This window comes from Hibiscus syriacus, unplaced genomic scaffold, assembly GCF_006381635.1.
Source record: "Hibiscus syriacus cultivar Baekdansim isolate YM2019G1 unplaced genomic scaffold, ASM638163v2 tig00110776_pilon, whole genome shotgun sequence".
NCBI lineage: Eukaryota > Viridiplantae > Streptophyta > Magnoliopsida > Malvales > Malvaceae > Hibiscus > Hibiscus syriacus.
In genome coordinates this window covers 89,592-107,639 of record NW_024062857.1, presented here as the reverse complement: position 1 = coordinate 107,639, position 18,048 = coordinate 89,592, and the positions used below count along the sequence as shown (strand labels likewise).

The window sequence follows — 18,048 nt, the reverse complement described above, 5'->3', positions numbered from 1 at the left end:
TAAGAAATCCCTCTCCATTCGTGTATCTAGCATCACATAAGTAGTAACACCCTATATTATTTTAATTTAAAAGTGAATTAATATACAAAACTTGTAAGAATTTTACATTCTTTATATATATATTATTAACCTAATAATTTACCTTGTGGAATATTTAAATCATTTCTTCTACTAATGGCATCTCTGAGTATTCTACCATCAGTAGCAGAACATTCCCACCCAGGTAAAACATAAATGAATTGCATGTTTGGGTGCAAACACCAAGTACATATGTCGCAATTTCATTTTTTTTCTTGTTCAGTATCTAGGTTTATCAATTGAAGCTACATTGACATTAATAAACGTTCCATCTAGGGCACCAAAACATCTCTATATTCATCAAATAAAGTTAAATTACATTATTACTAGCCATTTATGTATTAAGTATTACTAATTAACTTAAAAGAAAGTTCAGAATTATGATACAATATCTTAAACCATTTCCATCTATCGTCTGTTGAATTATCTTGTATCGGTTATGGTTTTCTAAAAAGAATCGGATGCAGTTTCAAGACTGAAGCTAACACTGTATGGAGAACTCTACTAATTGTTTCACCAGATCTTACTGTTTATTTGTCAAAAAGAGAAAATATTTTTTTGAACAGGAAACGGTTGAATGTATGGGACACATTATTTTTGTCCAAGGAGTTGCAGCGGATCCTAGCAAAGTGGACGCAATGCAGAACTAACCTCGCCCAAAGAATATTAAAGCCTTGAGAGGATTCTTTAGACTTACATGATATTATAGGAAATTAATCAAAAATTATATAGCTATTAGTAAGTCACTAACAAATATGTTGAAAAGGGATGGCTTCAAATGGACTCCAGAGTCTATAACAACCTTTGAAAACCTAAAGTTGTCTATGTGCAGTGCATCTGTTCTAGGATTATCAAATTTTTCACAGCGCTTCTGCCTAGAAGCAGATACAAGCTCTAAAGAAATTGGTGTAGTGTTGTCGCAATGAGGTATACCTATAACCTTCCTAAGAAAAGCTCTTGTCATAAGCATTTTGATTTGTCCATTTATGAACAAGAGTATCTAACTATTTCACTGGCAGTTGCAAAATGGAGACATTATTTGGAGGGATGAGTCTTGGTCATTAAAATTGATCATGAGTCATTAAAGCATCTTGTAGATGCTCGGTTTTGTCCGAAGCTAGGCTTAAATAAGAACCCAAATCAGTGGGAGCCCAAATTAAGTCCAATGACCCAGCAGAAATAGATTCCAGTCCGCGTGAATCCTGGAAAACAAAGTGGTTAGGAGTTAACAAAGGGGAGAAAGAAGTTAACAAGAATCAGGAGCCATTATCGGTAGTGGAGATGAGCACGCTACTTGAACAACTAAAAAACTGTAAAGAGTCAGTTTTTCGATGGATATCAACCACTGGAAACTACAAACGAAAGGGGGAGAGAATAAAAATAAGAGTTAACCACTGAAAACAGGAGAGATCAGGTATTATAGAGCATTGGGAGAGAAAAGAGAGGGACCAAAGACAAAAAAAACCAACGAAAAACACAGAAAAAAGGAAAAAGGCAACCAAAGGGAGAAGACTAGGAACAGATTGGCCATTTCACAGTGCCAAAGAGATACAAAAGGAACAATAGTGTAATCTCATAATTCAAGAATAGAAAAAGCAATAGAGAGTAATACTGGAAAATCCCAAGCATACCTACAGAACCAGGAAGAAAGTTATGGATGACAAACTTGCCCAAATTGAGAAGACTCAGTTGGAGTTACAAGATAATATCAATAAAATGTAAGAAGATATGATGAATGCCCAAAAGGAGATGTTTGCTAAGTTTGCGAGTATGTTGGAAGGAAGAAATTTGGAACATGGGAAAAACCCTGTGCCAGGAGTTGTAACTGAGGACCCTCCTCCAGGGTTCACCCCAGAATAATCTCAGAACGTTCAAGTGACCCCTGTTCATGTCGAAAAAGTGCACATTAATCCAGTTGGTGCTTCTATTAATGTACAGCCTGGATCTAGTTCGTATCAGGAAGAACATCAATATCATCAAGTTCCGGACCTTGATGAAGAAGACAAGAAGGACCAAAACAATCCGCTGGAAGAGAAATGGAAACAGCTAGAAATAGAAGTTAGAGCCATGAAGGAAGATACCAGTGTCTATGGATTCGACGCAAAAGAATTAAGTCTAGTTCCTGATTTGGTTTTGCCTCCAAAGTTCAAGGTTCCTGACTTTGAGAAGTTTGATGGTACCAGGTGTCCCTCTGCGTATATCACGATATTTTGTAGGAAGATGACCGGATACATAGGGGACGATCAATTGTTGATACACTGCTTTCAAGAAAGCTTAACTGGTTCGGCGATCCCATGGTATAACCAGCTGAGTAGAGCTAATATTAAATCGTGGAAGACTTGGCTAAGTCCTTTCTTGAGCAATACAAACATGTGAAAGATGTTAGGCCCAACAGGATGATGTTGCAAGGAATGGAAAAGAAGTCTAACGAGAGTTTTAGACAATATGCTCAAAGATGGAGAGATGTAGCGGTGCAAGTCCACCCGCCATTGGAAGAGGAGGAAACAAATATGTTTTTTGTCAATACCTTAAGGGCTTTTTTTCTCGCATCTTATCGGTAATCCTTATCGAAGTTTTGCTGATATAGTTACGGTGGGAGAAATGATTGAAATGGCGGTTAAGAGTGGAAAGCTCGAGGGAGGAGAGTCTAGTAAGAGGCCACCAACGAGGAAAAAGGAAAACGAAGTCAGTAATGTGAGATAATATGATTCTAATAACATCACTGTTTCCCGTCCTCAAGGAGCAGTCATCAACACAAAATGACAATAGACAAGGGGCAAGGGATCAGAGGAGAGAGAGGCCTCAATTTGACCCCATCCCGATTACTTATAAGGAATTATTTCAGATTTTGTATGATCGCATGTGGTTTCACCGTATCACGTGACACCAATGCAACCTCCTTTTCCCAAATGGTATGATACTAGTGCTCAGTGTGAGTACCATGCAGGGAATCCGGGCATTCCATTGAGAATTGTACTGCGTTTAAGAAGGTTGTCCAAGCTTTGAGAACGAGGAATGTCATCAACTTTGGTGACAGTGAGCAGCCGAATATAGCTCAAAACCCGTTGCCAAGCCATGCAGGGGCATCAGTTAACGTAATTACTGAAGAGAAATGAAAGAGAATTGTAAGGAATGTTAGTGAGGTGGTATAACCCATGCGTTGGGTGTGGTGCCAGATGGTTAAGGTAGGATTGTTGAAGCCCAGTTTGGTGGTTGAACAGTTTAACAGTGGAGAGGTATGTCAGTATCATAACAGTGAAGGACATAGTATTCAGCAATGTCCTGACTTTCCTATCTTTGGTACAAGATATGATGGACAGTAAAGAAATTGAGTTCTTTAAAGAGATTGCTGAAGAAGAGAAAGCGGAAGTTTGCGCTTCAGAAGGATCGTCTAAAGGAGTATACAATGCCAATTGTCCCCTAATTATTACTCCCAGGAATCGAGTTGCTAAAAAGGTAGCTCCGAAAGTGGTTATTACACCTCCATCTCCATTCCCATATCAGGATAATAAACAAGTGCCTTGGAGATATGATTGCCAGATGGGGGATGTAACAAAAGAGAATAAGGAAGTAGATGAGGTGGGACACTTTACCAGAAGTGGTAGGTGTTATTCTCTTAATCTACCTAAAGAGTCTGAGAAGAAGGTTACGGTTGATAAGGGGAAAAATGTTGATATTCAGATAAAAGAAGATGAGCTTGTTATCAATGAACCAGTAACCGAGAGTGAAGCGGTAGAATTTTTGAAGTTTCTGAAGCACAGTGAGTACAGTGTTATTGAACAGTTACATAAGTTGCATGCCCGTATTTCTGTTTTATCATTACTTTTAAGTTCAGAGGCCCATAGAAATGCTCTGTTAAAGGTTTTGAACAAGACTTTTGTTCCGAAAGAGTTGCCCATTGAAAAATTAGACCGTTAGTTTCCAATATACAAGCTGATAATTTTTTATCTTTTTCTGAGGATGAGATCCCTTCTGGGATGATTGGTAGTCAGAAGGCTTTGCATATCACAGTTAAGTGTAAAGGGCATGTGTTGTCCCGGATTTTGGTTGATAATGGTTCAGCTTTGAATCTGATGCCCTTAGTGACTCTAAAGAAGCTTCCATTAGATAGTACACTTATGAGAACCTGTCAAAGTGTGGTTCGAGCTTTCGATGGGACTAAAAGAGAAGTGTTGGGCAAGATTGATGTTCCTCTGACTATTGGTCCAGTAACTTATGAAGTGGAATTTCTCATAATGGACATTATGCCTACGTACAATTGTTTGTTGGGAAGGCCTTGGATTCATCAGGCTGGTGTAGTTCCGTCCACATTGCACTAGAGACTGAAATTTGTGATCAATGGAAGGTTGGTATGTATTCATGCTGAAGAGGACATTATTGCTTATGTTTCTACTACTGCTCCGTATATTGAAGTGGATGAGCAAGCGATTGAGTGTTCTTTCATATCGTTGGAGTTTGTCAATGCTACGTTTGTGGCTGAAGGAAGGAAGGTACCAAAGCCTAGACTGTCAAATTGTACCAAAATGGGATTCAAGCTGACCCTTGGAAGAGGAGCAAAAGTTGGGAAAGGGTTAGGAAGTCAATTACAAGGACCAGTGAATCCAATATACCCTGTTACTAAAAGAGATCGATTTGGTTTGGGGTATCAGCCAACTCCGAGGGATAAGCTGAGGGGAATTAAGAAGGGTAAGGAAATGAGAAAGGCTAGATTGGCTGGTGAAGACCTTAGCTGGGAACCCATGATCTTCCGCCGTTGAGCATCATTTTCATATCTGGGGGATATATGTTTCAAGGGAATTCAAGGAACACTGAGGTGATGGTTGAGAATGCCTTGGGAGATTTAGCCATTAATGTTATAACTGATGGTGAGTTTGAGGAAATGAGAGTTATGGGAATTTATCCTGCACCGTCGGGCTTCGTGTTGAACAATTGGACCGCGAAAGAACTGCCTGTAGTTTATAAATATGTTACAGAGTAATGCACTGGAACTTTCTCCCTGTTGTTCATACCCTGGGGCAATAGGTGATTTTATGTAAAGGGTTAAACTGTTTGTTTTTTCTTGCTTTCAATAAAAGATGCATTCTGTTAGTTCCAAATGGCAAACATTCTCCCATACATTTCATTCAATCATTCTTTGTTGTATATATGTATATTTATTTATTTCTATTTATTTATATGGGAAAAGATCCTCTCATATGTATATATGTATATATATCTTCTCTTTCATTATTTTTTCAGAGCTCAGATATCAATAATATGAATGCCAATGACTCTGACCCGGAGATTGATTTCGAGAAGCCTATATGTCAAGGGGAAATCGAGGATTGTGATGATGATGAGGGATGTGAACTACCTTCTGAATTACTGAAAATGGTGGAGAATGAAGATAAACAGATTCTGTGTAATAAAGAGCCTACTGAGATTTTGAATTTGGGGACAGAAGAGAATAAGAGAGAAGTAAAGATTGGTACCACTTTGTCAGTTGGAGGTCGACAAGATTTGATAGAATTGCTTCAAGAATACAAGGATGTGTTTGCTTGGTCATACGAAGATATGCCGGGTTTAGATACAAACTGGTTGTTCACAAACTGCCAATAAAGCCTGAATGTAAACCGGTACAACAAAAACTGAGAAGAATGAGACTGAGATGCTGCTCAAGATTAAAGAGTAAGTGAAAAAACAATTTGATGCCGGGTTTCTTAAAGTGGCCAAATATCCTGAATGGGTGGCAATATCGTCCTAGTACCGAAGAAGGATAGGAAATTTTGAATGTGTGTCGACTACAGGGATCTCAACCGAGCTAGTCCAAAAGATAATTTTCCTTTGCCACATATAGACACACTAGTGGATAATACTGCTGGAAATTCTTTGTTCTCTTTTATGGATGGTTTCTCTGGCTACAATCAAATTAAGATGAACCCTGAAGATATGGAAAAAACGACATTCGTTACTATGTGGGGAACGTTTTGCTATAAAGTAATGTCGTTTGGATTGAAGAACGTAGGGGCAACATATCAAAGGGCCATGGTGACATTATTTCACGACATGATGCATAAAGAAATAAAGTTTATGTCGATGATATGATTGTCAACGCTAAGACAGAGGAAGAACATATTGGGAATTTGAGAAAACTCTTTAAAAGACTAAGAAGATGCCAGTTAAAACTCAACCCAAATAAATGTACTTTTGGGGTGATATATGGGAAACTGTTGGGATTTGTAGTAAGCCAAAAAGGAATCGAAATATACCCAGATAAAGTAAAAGTTATTCAAGACTTTCCAGCCCCACGAACACAAAAAGAAGTCAGAGGATTTTTAGGGAGATTGAATTATATAGCTCGGTTTATTTCACAGCTGACGGAAAAGTGTGATCCTATATTTCGCCTTCTTCGTAAGAATAACTCAGGGGAATGGAGTGAGGATTGTCAAATAGATTTTGAAGCAGTGAAAAGATATTTTTCGAGTACTCCAATCTTAGCGCTACCCATCTCAGGCAAACCATTGATTCTGTATTTGTCGGTTTATGAAAATTCAATGGGGTGTGTGCTGGGGCAACGTGACCAAACTGAGAAGAAAGAAAGGGCTATCTATTATCTCAGCAAGAAATTTATTGATTGTGAAACAAGATACTCATCCATTGAAAAATTGTGCTGCGCCTTGGTTGGGCTACCCGAAGGCTTAGACAATATATGTTGTATCATACTACTTGGCTTATATCCAAGCTTGATCCCTTGAAATATCTAATGGGTGTGCCTGCATTATCTGGAAGATTAGCTCGTTGGCAGATCCTATTGTCCGAATTTGACATCCAGTATGTAAACCAGACAATAATTAAAGGAGATGCTATAGCGGAATTTATTGCAAGCAGGGCTTCGGAAGAATATGAGCCGTTGATCTTTGATTTCCCAGATGAGGATTTAATGTCTATTTCGATAGAAGAAGCAGTGACATCCATTAGTAAATATTGGAAGTTGAACTTCGATGGTGCTTCAAATGCCATGGGACATGGAATCGGGGCAATTTTGGTCTCACCAGAGGGAGAGCATTATCCTTTCACCAGTCGGCTTAATTTTGATTGTACAAACAATATGGTCGAGTATGAAGCTTGTGTTCTGGGTCTTAGAGCTGCCGTTGATCGCAAAATAAAAATGCTCAAAGTGTATGGGGATTCAGCTTTGGTAATTTACCAGCTCGGGGGATAATGAGAGACAAAAATCCTAAGCTTGTAGAATACCGTAAGTTGGTCATGGAACTTGTTGAAGAATTTGAAGAAGTAACTTTCAATTACCTCCCTAGAGAAGAGAATCAAATGGCAGATGCCTTGGCCACACTGGCAGCAACATTTAAGATGAACGAGCATTCAAATATGATGCCCATTGAAATGAAAGCTTATGAGTATCCAACCCATTGTTTTAATATTGAAGAGGAAGAAGATGGAAACCCCTGGTATTATGATATCTTGCAATATATAAGGTATCAGAGTTATCCAGAACAGGCCACTGAGAATGATAAGAGAACCATTAGAAGAATGGCATCAGGGTATGTGCTTGATGGTGAGACTCTATATAAGAAAAGTCTGGATCAGATCTTGTTAAGATGTGTGGACACGAAAGAAGCCAAATTGATTCTTGAAGAAGTGCATGAGGGAATATGTGGTACCCATGCTAATGGGCATGCTATGGCTAGACAGATTATGAGATTTGGGTATTATTGGTCAACTATGGAAACAGACTGTATTAATTATGCCCGAAAATGTCACAAATGTCAGATTATGGAGATAAGATACATACTCCTCCTCATCCGTTGCATGTAATGACAGCGTCGTGGCCATTCTCAATGTGGGGCATGGATGTTATTGGACAAATTTCGCCCAAAGCTTCAAATGATCATCGCTTCATTCTGGTAGCCATAATTACTTCACCAAGTGGGTAGAAGCGGCTTCTTATGCAAATGTTACCCAGTCTACAATATGCGAATTCTTAAAGAAGGAGATCATTTGTAGATATGGTTTACCAGAGAGGATTATCTCCAATAATGCGTTGAATTTAAACAATAAGATGATGGATTCGGTCTGTAAACAGTTCAAAATAAAGCATCATAATTCCACCACTCGCCCAAAGATGAATGGGGCAGTAGAGGTGGCTAATAAGAACATCAAAATGCTCATAGAGAAGATGACTAAGACCTATAAGGATTGGAATGAGAAGTTGCCCTTTGCTCTGTTTGCTTATCGAACTTCAGTATGGACTTCAACTGGGGCAACTCCATTTTCTTTGGTTTATGGGATGGAAGCTGTCTTACCTATTGAGGTGGAAATTCCCTCACTTCAGATTTTGTCAGAGGTAAAGCTCAATGAGGCAGAATGGGTACAAACTAGGTATGACCAATTGAATTTGATTGAGAAAAGAGATTGAAAGCTATTTGTCATGGTCAGATATACCAAAAACGTATGTTACGGGCACATGGTAAGAAAGTCCGCCTTCGAGAATTCCATGAGGGAGATTTGGTGCTTAAAAGGATTTTCATGTTCAGAAGGATTTCAGAGGAAAATGGATGCCCAATTGGGAAGGACCTTATGTTGTCAAGAAAGCCTTTTCTGGGGGAGCTCTAGTCTTAACCGAAATAGACTGATCAGAATTACCCTATCCAGTGAATTCTGACGCTGTTAAAAGATATTTCGCTTGAATAAGAAATGAAAAAAAAGAGGAAAAATGAAAGAAAATGAAAAATGAAAAAGAAAAATGAAAAAAAAAGGAAAAAAAGAAAAAAGAAAAAAGAAAAAATAAAAAATAAAAAATAAAAAAAAAAAGAAAAAAGAAAAAAGAAAAAAAAAAGAAAAAATGACTGAAAAGAGGGGGTTTTTTGGTTTTTTTAGAGAAGATCACATACAGAAGGGGTCTCTCAATTTTTTTTCGCATTGGACAAAAGCAAATTGTAAGGGGTTATTCCTCATTCCTAAAACAACGAAATACCAAGCAAGAAAAGATGCCTTTTGTATGCATGTAAAAGCAGTGCTATTCGAAATGAAAAAAATGAAATAGAAATGAGCATTCTTTATTTGAAAACTTGCGAAGCAGCAGCAAATTAAAAACCGAGGTCAACAAGGTTTCAAGCAGTGTAAACAATAATTCCATATTGAAAAGACCAAACGGTGTAACGACCATTTTCTTCGAAAGCAGTACAAAATTTATTAAGGTATTTTTTATTTCAATTTATGATTTCCAGTGTCTTTGTGTGTGTTTAGGGGTGAAATACGAGTAAAGAAGAAAGGGTTTTGGGGTTGAGTTACCTGAGTTATGCAAAATCCGGTAGAGTTTAGTTGACTCCTCATTGCCTTTTAAGGTTCCATTGTCGTGAAATCCCAGAGCATTAGAGACAGCTCTTTCTTTCTTTCTTTTTTTCATTTGTTTTGAGTCTTAGTAGGCTATCAAGTGAAAATAGGTTATAAAAATCTTTAAAGTGAGTTATATATGGCATGTTCTGGGCTAATTGTCTGCTAAGGGCTTGATGTCTTATTTACCTTTTCCTTGTAATTCACTAAGCTTTAGGATAAAACCCGGTTTTAGACCCTTTCCATATTTTCTGAATTTTATATTTACCTCTTTATTTTTGAGCCTTCTATTTTCGTCCCTAAGATATGATCTTTGACTAAGTTGAGCTTTTAATTCTGACTTTGCCTATCCTTTCATTTTGGCCACCATGTTGTTTTCTTTTTTCATGCACATCTATGTATTTATTTATATTGCATTTTTTTATATGTGATTGGAGGACCGTTTACGGGAGTTTAACCCTTTGTTCATTTGTTTAAAGCCATGTGTGCTTAATATATGTATATCTTATGAGTCTTTATTATGCCATATGTCGTTTCTCCATGGTAATATGTGTATAAGTGTATGTATATATATTTTTGTTTGGTGGATACGAGTCACACATGTATTATATATCATAACACATATGTAAGGTAGTAACGTTCTTGCTAAGCATATTTGTTTTATTTTTCTATGGGTTTTATTTATTCTACATGGTAATAATTTTCCTTCATATGTTTTAACATTTTTTTAGTCTGATGATATCTTGTTCGAATACCCTTGCATAATATGTATGATATCCTCAAGTGCATAATTTATGATTTTTCATTAAAATATACGTATATAATTTTTTGTATGTCACGTTGTATGATATTTTTAATTTTGTATAATTAATTTTGGCATGACATCCACTTTTTGTACAATTTGTATGATACCCTCACGTGCATAACTCGACCTATTACATAATCGGACTAAGGGTAATACCCTTTTAATTTAAAATTGTCTTAAATGGCATGTCTTAACTGATTAGAGGGTCGTTATGATCATTTTAAGTTAAAAGTGTATCCCGAAAGTGAAACAAAAATTGATTTGTCACCTAAAATTTGGGAACGAAAGAAAATGAAATGTTCGTTTATTTAAATTTATCGAGAAAAAGTTGTTATAGCTTTTAAGATATGGTCTCGATATTTGTAAATAATCGAACATTTTTTATCTTTCTAAAACGACTTGGTAATTTTAATTTAATTCATTTGAGTTCTTTTGAATGTTTTTAAATTTACATCTTTGTTTTATGGGATTAAAAATCAAATTAAATTAGAATTTGTAAAGTTCATTGTAAAGACATTAATTAATCGACTAAGTACCGTTTTAGGGCGTTGTGGGGGTACTAATCCTTCCCTGCACGTAACCGACTCCCGAACTCAGATTTTGGTAACGCAGACCTTAATTTGTTGTTTTAATTAAAATTAATTTTTATTTAAAATAACAAAACATTTTTGGTGCCCAATCACACCCTAATCAAAGATTGGTGGTGACTCTTCGAACCGTATTTTTCGATCGTAAAGGAAATCCAAAATTTTTCGAAACGATAGGTTTTAAATCGCATTTGTTTTTAAATTAAAAAGAGATAATTAAGAGTTAATGTGGTTTTTAAAATCTCACTTTTAAGAAAAAAATTCGTTTTGACACATCTTTTGGAACAGAAAATTACTACTGCCATTCAGAAGAAAGGTCTCACCAAATTACTAGGGTTAAACTATGTCATTAAATATAGAAAAGAAAATAGTAATTTGGCTACGGATGCACTATCTAAACAAGAAAAAAACTAATGTAAAACTGTTTTAACTTGCAACCATGATCATTATTCTATTTTGCGTTCAAGAGGTGGAAGAAAGTTACATAGGAGATGACTGGGTTAAACAAAAAATTGTATGTGTCCTTGAAAGACAATTATGGAAGGAAGTGGACTTTCGGCCAAGGAATATTGCGATACAAAAAACGGGTTTACATTGGTATAAATGGGGACCTAAGGCAATAAATAATGACTCTTCTTCATAATTCTCCGGTGGGAGGACGTTTTAAGTTGATGCAACTTATTATAGGGTTAAACAATATTTTTATTAGCAGGGAATGACAACAACAATAAAGAATCACATTCAGCAATCCATACTGGTCAAATGACCAAAACAGAACATGTTCCCAAATCAGGATTGTTGAAGTTAATCCCAATTATAACTGCTGCTAAATCATAAAACTCACCCTATGGGAAAATAAATTAATAGTCGATCATATCAAGGAAAGGAAAATGAAGAGCATCCAAATAGAAGAAGAAGATTTTGTTTCAATAGAACCAAGCGGGAGACAGGTATTTTAGACAAGGGGACGGAAATAAGTAAATACATGGAGATGAGGGGTATTCCCGAGAAAACAGAAAAATTATCACATGAAAAAAACCATTCTTCTAAGAATTGAAATATTCCGTAAACCAAACGGGGCCTTCAATTTTAACAAGACATTTAGACTTAGAACGATACAATTTGCATCGCAGAATAAAAAAAGACAGGAAGTATCATCGAACTTCTCATTCATCATAGATGAATGAAGAAGAAAAGCTCATTGCCAATAATTTATAGAATAAATGATTAAAAGTTTTCAATTGACATCTCATCTTTTTTATTGATGATTCGTTCATCTTCAAGAAGAAGAAGAAGAAGAAGCAAGTCGAAAAAAAGGAGAGGAGAGAAAGAAGGTCTGTGCCCCACCAATAGATAAACGGACAAATTATTTTTTGCCATGGACTTGACTTCCACTACCACCACATCTGCCTTCGACGCAGCTGTCAACGACAAAGAGTCAGCCGTTGATCCATTCCTGGTCGAGGCTCTTCAAAATCCTCGTCATCGTCTTACCAGTAAGTTTTCTTTTCCTTTTCTATTGGATCTCTTCATAACTACGTTTATGAACATGTTTTCCCCCTTTATGCGACTTTAGTGTTTATCATTTGTTCGTTGGGGTCAATTAGGGTTAGGGTTTATGTGAATAGAAAATATTATTTATCAGATCTGAGTTTTTCATTTCAAATTGGCTTTGAGAAATCGAGGGGATAAGAAATAAGCTAGATTTTTTGCCTTATGTTTTGATTCTGATTCTGACGGCCTAATTTTTGGGGCAATGCATAATAGAGACCTTCTTAGGTGAAGTTGGGCGGATGGTTTTTCTTTTTATGGTCTCCCATATTAATGTAAATTGTATTGCAAACTGTTCTTTCTTTACATTGTCTACTTTATTCATGGACAGTAGCTGTGATCTGACCAGCCTTTCATATGTGTCTACCATATATACTTTGACTATACAGTCTATACTCTTGGCTATCTGTGTTGTATCACCTAAATGTTTGCATTGTTTTGAAGATTTATGTTGCCTTCCAGTTTGGAACAGACCATAGTTATTTCTCCTGACCTGCAATTCAAATCCCTACTCCTGAGATTGTTTATGAAAAATTGTTACATTGTTTTTGGGTAGTTACGTCTGATAGAACTATCTGTTTGACTTATATGTGGGCCTTTAGAGGTTATGCTTGCATATGCATTGTTCTAGAAGTCTAGCATGGTCCGTAACTCGTAAATTGAAGTGTTCTAGTTTTATACTGCATTTGTTGGCATTTTCCAACACCAAATGATCAATGATAACTCGATGAGCTTTTATTTTAAGATATGACATTTGAATTTTAACTCTGGTTGTCATTCATGGAAATGAGTAATTGACACGAGGTACACCAAGCTCAAGAAGCATAATTTATATAAAAAGATTCACAATTTTTATTGACTTCAATTGCTATATCATATAATCTTGCATCAGTGACGGATCCAGAAAGTTAAGAATGGGGGTACAAAATTTTAATTTTCTTTTCTTAAAAATAATGGGTATGCAAAAATTGTAATTTTTTTCTTCTTTTTTCCTTAACACATTAAGCTAAATTTAATCACTTTTCCAAAATAATGGGGATGCACTTGGCCCCTATGGGGGCTTAGTGCATCCGCCACTGTCTTGCATGTCTATGAATGATTTTACTAAACCTTTTGCATAATTTACTATACTATATAATGATATAAAATATGCTGAATGGAGATTGAAGTTGGGTTTATCCTGTATTCTTTTTAAACTTTAGGTAGATACGGTTTATATGATTCTAGTGACACAATTCAGTTGTCATTATCTTTTATTGATATATATGCGGTAATTGCAAGAAATTGGCTTATTATATAGGTTTTTAGTGATGTATAATTATATATAGGTAAGGAGGAGCAAACTATGCTTTATGGACTTGGGTGCAAATGTTGAACATATATACCCAACACAATGTGTGCCATTTTTTCTCTCATTTATTGAGAATCATACTTCCATACCCATGTTTATTGTGAGTTGTTAACGAAACTGCCTTGGGACAAATAATACCAAGACAAACATAATTTCCCCTGACACAGAGTATAACCAAAAAAAATTATGCCCCTCTGCTCATCTCGCAATGAGTGTTGATTGTACAGTTTTGCCACATAGGGAGGGTTATACATCAACACCCATGCCTATTTTGAGTTTTTAACGCTATTGCTTTACGAAAAATGATACTCATAGCAACCTGATTGTCACTTATGTTCTGCCTGGCTTGCGATGAGTATAAATCTTGCAATTTAATTATCGATTTTGGTTTCTATGGTTTAGGAAATATAACTAAAATGTAAAAATTGAAGTAGCTAACGTTTTTGTTTGTTTATGATATTTTTGGGCATGAGTTTTATAAAAGACACTAAGCATCTCATGTCTCTATAAGTATAGGCTTAATAAATAATATGTTCATAGAAACATAACAATTCGAGAAAAATCCGTTCTTTTATGTTCATAATCTTAGTTTTTGTGCACTTTTAAAAGATGAAAAGATTATAGGTTTTTATGTAAATTTTAGTTGGATTTCTGGTTTATTAGTTTTCCATGTAGCTTATAATTCGATTGTCATAATGGAGCTTTTTCCTGTTTTGCATTCTTGAGGTCCCAAACCATTGGTTGTAACAAGAAAAAACATAGCAATAGGGGAAACATTCAAAAGAAGTGGGGTAGATTCATTATGAATGCTCCGTGTACCTAGTGGATGCAAGATAGGATGTTGCCTTTTCCCATATCATAGAATGTAACAAGAAAAAGGCTATGAGGAATAGTCCTTAGAAGCAGGGTGTAGAATAGTAGGAGAATTTTTTCTTGTGTATTATTTATCAACCTTATGGGTATATATACAAGTATAAAGCTCCTATAATAGGTAACATATTATACTACATTAATTACAATATATTAATCCTGAGTTTTAGCCTACAAATCTGTAACACCCCCTCATGTTGGAGCATAGATATTAATAATGTCCAACATGATTAATTTATCAAATCTGTAACATAGGAGAAACAGGTTGAGAATAAGAGTGTTTTAGATTCACTTTTGATTGCTGCTAGTGTACCTAGTAAATGCTAGATGGAATTATGCAGTTCAGTGTATTTTCGTTGATATTTACTTTTTTTTCCACTGAACAAACGAGTTGATTTTAATTACAGGACCAAGGGGTTCATTTCCATTTTATCAATGTGCCCTCATTTCTTCCAAATCTACCATATCCATATATATATATATATATGGAATGTAAAAAGGGGGAAAATGACTATTTCCTATGGTTTGTTTAAGTTTTATTCAATATACTTCTTTCCAGTGGTGTTTAATATCATTTTAAATCTTTTTTGAGTTGGCCTTTTTCTCGTAGTGGATTGATTGTCTCTTCTATGGTTTCCTGGGATTTAATTTTGCAGATGGAACTTGATATCCAGAAGTTTTTACAACATTCTGACAGCAATTTGAATTCCAACATTTTCCCTCTTCCTACCTTCAGCTTGCTGCACATCGTGTCGCTCAACATTATGGGCTGATAACTATGATTCATGATAATGGTTTAGATGGCCTGGGAAGCAGAATTATGGCGAAGAGAGCAGGTGAAATCAGATGCCTTGCTGTCCGATTATCTGAAATTCCGGCGAAACACTCAGAAAATGATAAAAGTGAGCAGATTAAAATTGCTATTAAGCCGAGGCCAAATAATGATCTGTCAATGAAGCAAATCAAATTGGCATCAAAAGATGTCCAGTGCGCATTTTCAGTAGCCCTGATTCTGATGATTCTTCTGTGATTTCTATTGATGGAAAAAAAATGAGTCTCCTATCCGAGATGAGTATAAAAACTACAGGAGCTCCGTGGCTGTTATTTATGTTCGGGATGGTACATCACAGGTAGCCATTTTCAGAGATAGAGAGAAGGACCAGTCTGACCCAGATTATGATTGGAGTTATCGAAGGTGGGAGATTGCTGCCTTATCTAATGTTGTTTCTTCAATTTCCATAATTGATCAAAAGTTTGTAATAGCTGTTATCCCCATTTTCTCATAAGGTAGAATGCTGATAAGGTCTAAATACTTATTATGATCATTCATAATAATAATTACATGATACTTATAGGAGTGAAGAATGAAAATGGGTGGAATGAAAAATGAGAATAATTTGGTCCTCTTTTTGGACTTTTTTCTTAATTTTAAACTAAAATACTTTGAACCATTGCAGATATGTTAGAAGCATTCCTTGTAACTAGAGCTTTGGCTTGGCTCCTTAGAAGCATTCCTTGTAACTAGAGCTTTGGCTGGGCTCCTTAGAAGCATTCCTTGTAACTAGAGCTTTGGCTTGGCTCCTTACGATATGCAGAAGATGCTACATCCGTTCATGCAGTATGATTCTGCTTTTCCTCAAGTTCAGTCAGATTGCAAGTAATCAACCTCCCCTCAGTTATGGCGTCCCTGCAAGGCCAACTGTAAGCCCTTTTTGTGATATGGGATTGAATCCAACTTCTAGAGATGGTGCTTACATGCAGTGGCCAAGTGCTTCAATGATGTTTTTTCATCCATATGATCACTTTAGACATTCTGTAACGCAGGTATGATGCAACTTCTTTTATATATATTATGCTAGACTTATTACTATTCCCGTTGTACTGTCTTATCCCTTGCGTTCCTATGCTGTTGTGTTTTGTTGATACCATATAAGTATGTTACGTGTATGGTTGTTGGTGTGCTTGGCCTTGCCTGATATTTTGGTTATCTGCATTAGTTATTTTCAACATTCATTCATTCATTCCATCTCATCTTTGCAATGCAGGCAGCATTTTTCACCAGCCTCTGAGCTCTGATTACTCGCAGAATGGTTATACGAGATGTCTTTATGTTTTACTCTATTAATTTTGCTGATTTGCTTTGCTAGGACCATTGTTTGAAGACACCGTTGGTTAAGTGTAACAATGATGTTTGACAACTTTCTTTAATCTTATATGTAACCTTGCTCCACAGAGTAGCTCGCATACTACATACACATGTTCAAAGGGCTGACCTGACCTGGTTCGATATTTGGAAACAATGACACGATTATTAGGGTTAGGGTATTGATACACTGATTAATCAAATGGCTAACATTAAATTAGATTAATGATATATTGATTAGGATTCATTTTATACTCTCTATGAAAATAATCAAGTGAAATTAACAGTAAGATATAAAAAAATATTCATAAGAAAAAAATTAATCTCAACCATTTATCTAGCTCAGTTGGTAGAGCACAAGGTTTTTAACTTCGAGGTCATGAGATCGAGTCTCATGGAAGGCATTTTATAATTCGGAGGTCTCTTACGGAAGCTGCTCTCAATCTAGTGTTGGGGGCAGCCTACTATCTTACCTCCCCTTACCCTATTACATATGAGAACAAGGGACAACCATATATATATATATTTGAACTTTGGTCATAGATTTGGGATTTAGAGAAGGAAGATTGTTTTTCATTGTTTTACATTTATATGGCTTTGAGTCGATATTAGTTAATTGACACCATAGTTTCACTTTTTTTTAATTTTATATAAAAAAAAATTGGGGATTTTTTTTTATTTTCTAGTTATTAAATATATTCATATTTTAAATAAATCATTTTTATAATTTTAATTAAAATATTTTTAATATTCGTTATTTTAAAAAAAAGTTATCTATATTCTATAAGATGAAAGAAACATTAGGTTTGAAATCTGTTCGAACAATCAAGTGGTGAAAAGTTGTTTTACTTTCTTGAAGTTTCAAGTTTGACCATTATTTTCGGTCAAAAAATATTACAGCACATAGTTATTAAATTATAAATAATATTATTTATGTAGATTATCATAATTTAAAATAATTGATAATCCAAACTATTTTTATCAAACACTTAAATCTATTTTTCTAATAATGACGGTTATTTTTTTTACTACTCGCCATTAATTTTAAAATAGCTACTATTCTCATAAATTAACCTGTAATTTATTCATTATTGTGTTGGACGCCATATTCACTGCCGTTTTATTTCAATGTAAATTATATCTCATTATTCTTTGAGTAATTTTTTCCGTACTAATACTTAAAAAGTAATGATTTGATGATTGATAATATGATTTCAAGTAAGTTATTTATCGTTATTAAGAATAATAAAATATTGATTTGATATGTTAAACTAACTTTCTTGATAAAAAAAAGCTTGACCTATTTATGATATGCTTCATAATATTGTTAAGT

The 18,048-nt window shown here is 35.3% G+C and overlaps 1 pseudogene; it reads left to right on the top strand.

The window, feature by feature from the left end:
* Nucleotides 1–11,935: 11,935 nt before the first annotated feature.
* Nucleotides 11,936–16,121, top strand: LOC120139820 (annotated as a pseudogene).
* The last annotated feature ends 1,927 nt before the right edge of the window (nt 16,122–18,048 follow it).